This window comes from Cervus elaphus, chromosome 20, assembly GCF_910594005.1.
Source record: "Cervus elaphus chromosome 20, mCerEla1.1, whole genome shotgun sequence".
NCBI lineage: Eukaryota > Metazoa > Chordata > Mammalia > Artiodactyla > Cervidae > Cervus > Cervus elaphus.
In genome coordinates, this window is record NC_057834.1 from 28,744,470 (window position 1) to 28,752,952 (window position 8,483).

The window sequence follows — 8,483 nt, forward strand, 5'->3', positions numbered from 1 at the left end:
TTAAAAAATGTGAGTTACTATATTGTACACCCACAACATATAAAATTATACAACTGTACTTCAATAATAAATAATAAAAAAGAAATATGTGTGAGTCACTTGCCACCCTCAGTTCTTTACTTGGTTTTAGTTAAATATGTGCACTAAAAGGCGTTTGTGTATATGTGAGGGAGTGGCATTTATATTTAATACAAGCTATTATTATTATATTTGTGTATAAGATAAAGATGCATCTTAATGCTTGTCAGGCAAATTAAGTTTACATGGTCATGTGTACATTTTTCACTGTGTCCCTTCACTGAAAATTACAATGTGAACCATTCTATTTTTATGTCACATGTTTGAAAAGTAAGCTTTTCTTATTTCTCAGTATTTTCTTGTTTTTCACAGCAAAATGTATTGATCTACATGTGATGTGTAATAAACTGCAGTATATAAGCTGAAATGAATGCTCCTTTTTAAATTTAAATGTTTCATTTTATACTAGTATACAGCTGAATGACAATGTTATGATAGTTTCAGGTGCAGAGCAGAGCAACTCAGCCATACACATACATGTGAACATTCTCCCCGAAGCTTCCCTCCTATCCAGGTTGCCACATAACACTGAGCAGAGTTCCTTGTGCTATGCAGTAGGTCGTTGTTGGTTATCCATTTTAAATATATCAGTGTGTACCTACAGATCCCAAAATATATACTCCTTACATATAAAATTCATGATTTATATTGATATTTATTTCTATAAGATCTGATGAAAGACAACAGTATTATACAGCACCGTCCCAATCCAAGACTACCTCCAAGAAGCAATGACTTTCAACTTCTTAGCAATTTCTTTTGGAACTGATTTCCATTCAGTCAATAGCCTACCTGTGGTGTTTCTTCTCCTTTTTTTTTTTTCCACTTTTAAGCATTACCTTTGACTTCATCGTGTGTGGGTTTCCCAGGGGGCTCCAGTGAAAAAGAATCTGCCTGCCAACGCAGGAGACACAAGAGATGCCAGTTTGAACCCTGAGTCAGGAAGAACCTCTGGAGGAGGAAATGGCAACCCGCTCCAGTATTCGTACCTGGAAAATGTCATGGACAGAGGAGCCTGGCAAGCTCCAGTCCATGCAGTCGCAAAGAGTTGGACATGGCTGAGGACACATTCTTGCACATTATGTATAAGGTGGAGACTGAGTTCACTTTCCTAGACCCCACATTTACATACCTGATTCCCATTCTCCATCTTTCCCAACACGAGCACTTCACAATTTTGGTAAAATCTATTGGAACTGTTTATGAAGATGGTGTAATTACTGCTTAGCCACAGACTGCATTGTGAATACACTTTCGCTTGGTATAGTATTTATTTCTTAATGATCATTTGCCTTGTTTTTCATCTATGATCACATGACAGATTTGTGTTGAAATCTCTGACAGACTGTTAAAACTACCCCCAGAATGGTCAAATGCCACAAGTAACCTATATATTGTGATTTGTTTTGTCTTGTTTGTTTGGGGGACATTCTTACTAAGACATGCCACCCTTGGTTCCTATAGAAAGATTACTCTCCTGGACTAGCACACCAGCATCACCCCAGATGATCGCTTCCTGCCCTGTGTTAAATGCCCATTTCCTTGGTTGTCATATCTTCTTTTTTAGTTTCCCTCTTGTGTGGGAGTAGGGTATCTTCCAGAAACTTCTGAGAAAGTGTATACCAGAAATAAAATATTGAGACCTTTTGTTCATAACAGGATCTTTATTCTACCTTAGGAGCTTATCAGTTCAGCTGAGTAAGAAGTCTAGGTGGATATTTAAGGACATTCCTCTTTTGTCCTCTAACTTCTCCATTGGTGTCTGACTTTCAGTAGGATATAAAATGCCACCTTGATTCTCAACCTCTTGTATGAGACCTATTTTTATCTCTCCAAAATCTGTAGGGTCATTTCTGGTGTTCTCAGCTTCCCCATAGTGGACATTGATGGAAATCTGTTTCCTTCTCCTGTGATGGGTTCCTAATTAGCCCTTTCAAAGTTTAGACTTATCTCCTTGACTTTGGGGACATATAGTATATTAGAATTTTGGTGATGTCTTCTTTTTTTCTTGTTCTCGTTCTACAACTCCTATTATGCAGGTTAGATTCTAGGTCGGAGGAGGCAATGGCACCCCTCTCCAGTACTCTTGCCTGGAAAATCCCATGGAAGGTGGAGCCTGGCGGGCTGCAGTCCATGGGGTCGCTAAGAGTCCAAAACGACTGAGCGACTTCACTTTCACTTTTCACTTTCATGCATTGGAGAAGGAAATGGCAACCCACTCCAGTGTTCTTGCCTGAAGAATCCCAGGGACAGGGGAGCCTGATGGGCTGCCGACTATGGGGTCACACAGAGTCGGACACGACTGAAGCGACATAGCAGCAGCAGCAGCAGATTCTAGGTATTGATCTTCAAATTTTATAAATTCTCTCTGATTTTTATTCCTTTGTCATTTTTCTTTTTCTTTTTTATTTTTTGATTTCTTGGGGCTTTTTATTCTTTGAAAATTCCTGTACATAAAATTCTGTTCTTACTTTATTCACAGAATTGTTATCTACTAGGATATGAATTATAGTATTTTTTTTTCTTCTGTCCTCTGTGATTTTCCCTGTTTTCCTCCAAGTTTCTTTCTCCCTCTCTCCCTCCCTGTATTCCTTCCTCTCTTTCTCTCTTTCTTTCTTCTTTTGTCTTTCTTTCCTGTTTGTATGTACTGGTCACTAACTTACCTGTTAAGGGCTTTCCTCAAATGTCTAGAGATTCTGGATTCTGCTGAGCCATTTATGTTCAAGAGTAAAATACAAAAAAAAAAAAAAATCTGTTTGTGGATAAAGCTGATAGACTAGTGTCTCTCACAGAGGTGCTATTAGTTGTGGCCCTGTTGTATGTCTTCAGAATGGAGTTCCACATGTCTCATTTCTTGCCTTCATTTCCTCAGAAACTCAACAGAGTTCTTGAAAATAAAACCAAGTTGGCATCTATAAATAATGTATTTTTGTTGTTTAATTTTTACTCTCACACTTCAAAGTAATAGGTCTTTATAAATTTGGTCTTGAAGTTTTGATGGGAAATATCTAAATGCAAAACTGGAAGAGAAAATTTATAATCTGTCATAATCTTCACGACAGAAACTTAGCAAAAAGTGCCGTTTATACAGTAACAACTGAATTCTTACATGAGATAACTAGTTGGTTTTTGTCTTCACAGTTTTCTCATTTGATTTATGGGAGCTAATGTGAAGCAATACTTTCAAGATTCTTAAAATAACCAAAATGTGGGGGATCTCCATGAGTCCAGGACTGGCTGTATCCAGGTAAACTCACTTATAATTGCACACACAGCTATTTCCTAGTGCCTTGGTGATGGCAGGAGAAAAGGAAACAAACAAAAATCCAGCGTCTACTTCAGTACACGAGAGTCTTCGGAGTTTAGATGTCAAGACCACTCAGAGTTCTAATTCTAGTAAGTTATTAAATGGAACTGCCCTTGTGACCTCAAACAGGGAGTGCCCTGATTTTTTTTTTTTTTTTTTTAGTGCCCTGATTTTTTAAAAAAAAAAATGAGAAATGCACTCCCTTTTCACCCCTAACAGCTGTCCTGAGATTGGTATCTGCTATTTCTGCCTTCACTAAGGTATCAAGTAATGAGAGCTGGGAGAAGATTTGGTGAAGTTGGAATAAAAGCCTTTTATAACACTAAGAACTGTCAGAGCATTTAAAAAATTGACCATTGTACATTGTTGCCAGTAAGAACTTCTTTGTGGAATGTGATAAGCAAGTGGGTATCAATTCATGTTAACACCATGAAACACTGCATTGTTGGTCACCAACGTGGCAATACACTGAAGTTATTGTGCCATTCCCAACGCCAAGGATACAGATAGGGTGACTATGCCTCTGACTTCAAAGCTGCAAACCTTGTGTCTTTGTCCCCAGTGGAATATACTCTAAATTGGCCAAGGTCAAAAAGGATTAAAATACATGAATAAATGGAAAAAAAAATCCCCAGATCAGTGGTGGACACACACACACAAACACACATATATACATACTTGAGTGTTAACAGAGAAAGAATTCAAGGTAAGTGGCACAGGAGTTAACAGGTAAACTAACAACTGATTTCAAATGTAATCCAAGATAAAGGAGCTTTCTACAAGATAACTGATACTTATAAACAAAGTGAACAAATGAAAGATGACTTTAAAAGATTATGTGCTTTACAGAAGGATCAGTCTTGAAGCTTCTTTCTTGGGTTGTTTTTCTTAAGGCTAGTGACATGTTTCAGGTTATTAACGGATGCAATTGTTAGAGAGCTGGGCTTGAGGAAAGAGGAGTATGGGCAGCTACTCCCAGGTGGAGATTAAAAAAAAGTCTTTGAATTGATAATTTAGGAAACTGGGAAACAGGACACTCTGGCAACAATTTGACTTTTTAAAAATAGTTGTTTTTATTTATTTATTTAGCTATGCCAATTCTAAGCTGTATCATGCAGGATCTTTAGCTGTGGCACGTGGAACCCAATTCCTTGACCAGGGATCAAACCTAGACCCCCTGCATTGGGACTGTGAGGTCTTAGCCATTGGACCACAAGGGAAGTCTCAAAAATTTGATTTTTAAGTGACCTTTAAAAATATGACATTTGGTAAGTGGCAAACTACATTCACAGAAAAACACGTAAAATCAATATTTATTTCTCAAAGGTTATCCATTGTGAACATGAATGATACTTTGTCAGAAGAAAGGAAATCCTCATTTTCTTCCTTCGTTTATACCAAGTTCTAACACCTTTAAATTTAATAATCACAATAAAGTTAAGACAGCTAGCAAGAAAAGATTTGTGTGCAGGTGGGTAGTGGGAGCAGACCCAGGGTCACCAACTTTCCTTTTTTCACAATGGAGACTTTAAACAAAGCAATATGTACCATCTTAATAATTTATTTCATTTCATATAATGAAATATGAAAAAAATTAAGTACAGTCTCAAATAAAAGGCAGTCCTCTATTAGCTTAAAACAAATTAAAACAAAGATTCTAACCCACAATCTTCAGGTTTTTCATCTTGGAACACGCAGGTTAACATGTGTGCATAGTACAGCAATGGTTATTGGGGAAAGCTCGTGAACAACCGATCCAGACATTACCAGATACCTGAAAGTCTATGGTCCTGCTATAACTAAGTAGTGGGGCTAGAAAGGGGCTCAGAAATTGCTTTGCTAAATTATCATTTTATAGTTAAGAAAGGAAAGCTTTATCTGACCTAGGATAGCCAGTGACCTGCAGCTTGAATGGAGTTTCGGTCAACTCTCCTGGCCAATGCACTGTACGATGTTCCTCTCACTCATCTCTTTGCCGGACATGCTAACATTTTGGCACAGCTCTGCAGGATGTGGGGGCTCTTAAGAAAGGACTCCTTTCAGTTAAAAGGGTTTCACTATCAAGAAGTATTTATTGGATACCTGCTCAGAGCAAATCTCAGAAAAGAGGAAGAGTTTTTTTTTGTTGTTGTTGTTGTTTTCCTCCAGCTGAGCATGATGCAGTCTGGAACCGAGGTCAAGTGCATACAAATAAACCTAACAATGTGTGACAACAGAGGGCTGAACACGTCATGAGTAGGCAGACAGCAAGTATCAACAGGGCATGGGGATATGGAATAGTTGTGTGTTTCTGAGAAAACATTTATAGGGAGAAGTATTGCTACTTGAGATTTGGCTTTTAGGCCCAGAATGTGCATCTGGCCATCTGAGCACTTAGAAGGTGGAGCCTGCTGGACCTCTCACCAGGGCTTTGGACATCTTTACTCTCCATCATTTTAGTTCTGACAAGACAAAGAACTCAGGAATGGGGGAGTTTTGAAGATGGCAGGAGGACAAGCAATGAAACATACAACACCCCTTTTTCACTCTCATTAAATGCCACAAGCTTCACTATTAAATATGCTCTTGACCTTGCGGGACAAACTCTGGAAGCAAATTTCTCATTTGCTGGCCTCTCCCTGGGCCTTCTGCGACATACTGTCGCTCAGACAAGGACTGTTCTTAATGGGTTTATGGGAAAGGCTTGGCCTGCCTTTCCATCTGCACCTTCTGCCGGCTCCCTCTGAAAAGTGCTAGCTTGCCATACGACATTGTCTTGAATTATTTAGATTGGTAAATCTTTCTGCATCTCACATCTTTAGTCCATCTGTTAGCCGGAGCCTTTCCTTTATAGGAAGTGTCCTTTATGCATGCTGGCATCTGTCAGCCGTACACTTCCCTCTTTTATTCATGATCTTCTATGGGAGAGGGTACAAGCTGCAGAAACGCCGCGTGCCTGGTATGCATTTCATTTTAATGGAAGATTACATGACTGGGGTGCTGGTTTATTACCTCGCTCCGCATGCATCCATTCATCACCTGGCAGCCCCCTCACCCAGCCTGTTAGGAGGTGCTGGCCCTTCTGCGGCCCTTGGGCCCCAGTTTTATGCAGGAAGTAGGCTTGATGGGGGAGAGAAAACTGATCCTTTAAACAAAGATGAAAGATCATGGAAAAGAAAAATATATAGTGGAGAATCAAGGGCCGGGGGAGAAGGAAGAGGTCTTGACCTCAGCCCAATACCCAGATATAGACATGGAATTATTTATACAAATCACTCTATGTGTTGAGGAAAATGTTATCATGAACACCACATCTTAGCTGAGTGTATTCTTAAAAATTGTGCTCCTAAACTTATTCAATTGTTTTCTATTTTTCACTCACAGGATAATTAAATCTCAGAATTTCTCATCCACTTTTTTTTAATGCTGCAATAACCTCTATAATGCTGTTTGCCAAATGTAGATTTTCTGTAAAAATCTTCCACAAGAATTTTTAAATTTCTTTATGCTATTATTTTGATGTCAATCTAAAAATAGTCAATATAAAGATAACCTAAATAGGGTGGCCGTATATCTTGGTCATGGATGTCCGAGGTGGCTTAGTGGATAAAGAATCCATTTGCAATGCAGGATCCGTTATCTTTGATCCCTGGGTTGGGAAGATCACCTGGGGGAGGGCATGGAAAGCCACTCCAGTGTTCTTGCCTGGAGAATTTCATGGACAGAGGAGCCTGGCCGCACTCCAGTCCATAGCGTCACAAGGAATTGGACACAACTGAAGTGACTGATCATGCGCACACCCAATATGATCTCAGTGCTCATGTTAGCAATTCTGTTGACTGTCTCACTGGTACCATGTCAAGCTACTATGGACCTAATGGGGATGAGCCCAGTGAGGAAGACACCAATATCTATATTTGGAAGATGACTTCTGTCTTACCTCCTGCAATATAGGGAGAAAGCCGTCACCTACCTGATAGAGGTAGAAGAGAGCATGGGGGACCAGTTGGACTTCAAATATGCTTTCAAGCAACCTTTCTGCTTCAGTCCCTTTTCCATCTCTTCCTCTTCCCCTCTTCAGAGATATCAGGTGCCTTTCCAGAGTTCTAAAGCTTGAATTAGGTTGCTTCTCCTTGGTCCTTGCTCTGAAGGCTTGGGTTTGGATATTTTTGCTCTGTTAAGTAAGTTACATACAGTCCATATCCATGCTCTTTTCCAAAATGCTATCTCTATCTGCTACCGTGTTCTCTCTTCTTTTTAATTTATCAACATATCTTATAAAAAATTATTCCATAGAATTTTAGCAAAGTTTCATGAGGGAACAGAAATCATCTGCAATCCATTGTCCAGCTTTACTTGGAGATTCCTTTACTGTTTTCCATGGTAGAGGTTTTTTTTTTTTTTTTTTTTGAGATTTCTGATAATGTGAAAAGCTACTGAGCTCTTCTGCCACACAGAATGTCTTTCCATAGCACAGCTCACTGTTCTCTGGCTTATTTCAGATCCTTATTATTATAACAAATGCAAAATATGAGATCCATGGAATTAAGGCTTTTTTAAAATGTTGCCACTGAAATGACAAAAAGAAATGATGTATTACACAGTCTTTGTCTTTTAGATGATGATAATCTAGAGGAAAAGGAGTACCTCAAGGCTGTATATTGTCACCCCCTGCTTATTTAACTTATATGCAGAGTACATCATGAGAAACGCTGGGCTGGAAGAAGCACAAGCTGGAATCAAGATTGCCAGGAGAAATATTAATAACCTCAGATATGCAGATGACACCATCCTTACGGCAGAAGGTGAAGATGAACTAAAAAGTCTCTTGATGAAAGTGAAAGAGGAGAGTGAAAAAGTTGGTTTAAAGCTTAACATTCAGAAAACTAAGATCATGGCATCTGGTCCCATCACCTCATGGGAAATAGATGGGGAGACAGTGGAAACAGTGCCAGACTTTATTTTTTTGGGCTCCCAAATCACTGCAGATGGTGATTGCAGCCGTGAAATTAAAAGATGTTTACTCCTTGGAAGGAACGTCATGACCAACCTAGATAGCATATTAAAAAGCCGAGACATTACTTTGCCTACAAAGGTCCATCTGGTCAGGCTATGGTTT

General features: G+C 39.1%; 1 long non-coding RNA gene across 1 annotated transcript; it reads left to right on the plus strand.

Annotated features, from left to right (window-relative positions):
- Nucleotides 1-2,355: 2,355 nt before the first annotated feature.
- LOC122676944 lies at nt 2,356-8,116 on the plus strand. The gene is made up of 3 exons (XR_006335676.1): nt 2,356-2,416; nt 3,220-3,325; nt 8,059-8,116. It is a non-coding gene; the product is annotated as an uncharacterized LOC122676944 (long non-coding RNA).
- Nucleotides 8,117-8,483: the final 367 nt, after the last annotated feature.